Source organism: Fonticula alba (genome assembly GCF_000388065.1).
Source record: "Fonticula alba strain ATCC 38817 unplaced genomic scaffold supercont2.3, whole genome shotgun sequence".
Lineage (NCBI taxonomy): Eukaryota > Rotosphaerida > Fonticulaceae > Fonticula > Fonticula alba.
This window is the reverse complement of record NW_009242973.1, coordinates 3513370-3515360: the sequence shown is the minus strand read 5'-3', so window position 1 is coordinate 3515360 and position 1991 is coordinate 3513370.

The following is a 1991-nucleotide window of genomic DNA, read 5'->3' as shown; positions in this document are numbered from 1 at the left end:
CACACACGCACACACACACACGCACACACACACAGGGCGACTCGCAGACCCGGATCTTGGGCATTTCGCCAACCAATGAACACCGTGCATAGGAGGGCCTCCGCCTGGACAGTACTTCCCATCATCGAGGGACATGATTGCGTGCGCCCGCACCAGGAACACGGTTGGCCGGACACGAAGACAGGCACCGCGACCGGTGGCTTGACACCCTTTTTGGAGGCCCGCACAAACAGCCACAGAGGCAACTTGCGCCTTTGCTCCCTGCCCTCCCCCCGGTTATGGGTATACCATCGCCGGAGGGCCTGTTGCTCGCGCCTCCTGGCGACCCCCCTTCAGCAGTGCTGCCCATCAAGAGCCCGCGGGGCGCCTCAGCCCGAGCGAGGGGGGTCACGCAGGCCAGTCATTCCCGGATGCGCATCGTCGGGGCCGGGAACGAGGGACTCGCACGCGTCCACCAGACAACAAGCAGGGGGTGGTTGGTCGAGGAGAGGGGTCGGCCGCCCGCGTGGATCTTTCACCAGGGGCCAGTGCCCCCCTCGGGAATCAGCAACTCCCACCCCGCCCCCGTGCTGGCCCGCCCGGATAGCAGGGGGGGCGGCGGCGGCGAGCCGGGACGAGGGAACAGCCCCAGGCCGATGTGCCTGAAAGCCGACACAAGCCCCCCCTCTTCCTGTGGTCCCCCCCCCCCCTCCGCCGCCGGAAGAGTTGGCCGACCGCCGCTGGTGGGCAAGGGCGTCAACACGCCCCGCCAACGACGACGGCAGCGGCAAGGACGAACATGGCCTGCTCCGCCCGGCCCGAGCGCAATGTCACACACACAATACCGGCCCCACGATGCCCCGCGGGCAACTCCAACGCCGCATCCGACTGCCGATGGTCCGAGAGGCCCCTGCCGCTCTTCGAGAAAGGACCATGCCGCCCGGGGCAGCTGCCAGCCCTGCGCCGGCGAGGCCCTGCCAATCTCCCCGGACACCGTGGGGCATGCTCTCTGGCCGCCGCTCCCGCCTCTCGACCGCCTGGCAAGAAGGGGTTCCGAGGCTCGCCATCGCCCTCGTGCTCCTTGGCGTGCCGGACGAGCCCACCTTCGTGGGCATTAGCACACCCGCCCGCTCGACAGCGACAACCCACCCGCGGATTTCACCCCGATCGCCGTTTCTCCGCCGGGGGCCGCCGGAAGAACGGGCCGATGTGCCTCCTCCTCGCGCAAAGGAAGCAGGCTCCGCCAAGGTCCGAGCGAGGGCAGCTCACCCGGGCACATGCCCGGGGGTGCTCTATTCACAAGTGAGCTCGGCTCGGGCCTCACCTTGCCCGAAAAGGGAGAGATCCCGCCGAGACGTCCCGGGCCGGGGGGGGGAAGGGCTTTGCTGTGCACGCTCTTGCGCTGGGCCCGGGCACGCCAATGCCTTCGGACCTGTGTTGCACACGTTTGTGACATCCAATGGCAGACAAAGGTGCCCCCCTTCCTGCTTTCTCACCAGCAAGCATGAGCAACCCCGGACACGGGTAACATCCCCCTGGCCCGATCCTCGGAGGCCCTGGGGCTGGGCATCGCGGAGCCCCTCCTCCCCCCGGGGAAACCATGGGGCAGGACGCCCCCCGGTCACAGAGGTGAGACTCACAATGTTTCGCCTTCCCGCAGCAACGGCGGCCCTGTGGCATGGGGGTCGAGACCGTCTCGCGAGCTGCCTCGCTCGGTCTCGCCGCGGGCCCCATCGGGGGCTTTCCAAAGGACCCGCCGCCATACATGTGCCCTGGCCACAGGCCGTCACACCGGCCTTCGAGTGCATGCCCAGCAGCGCACTTGCCCCTGCCCTGGCGACGGGACCATGCAAGGCCTTTCGGCCGGGAGCCCCGTGAACCGGTGATGCTGGCATGCGCCGGCGCGGCGGCAGCACTCGGCCCAGTCGTCCGCGTGACAAGAGGGCGCGCCCAGAGACCTTCGCCAGATGCCCACCCCTCCGCCGACACCAAGATGGCCTCGCCCCCCCCCC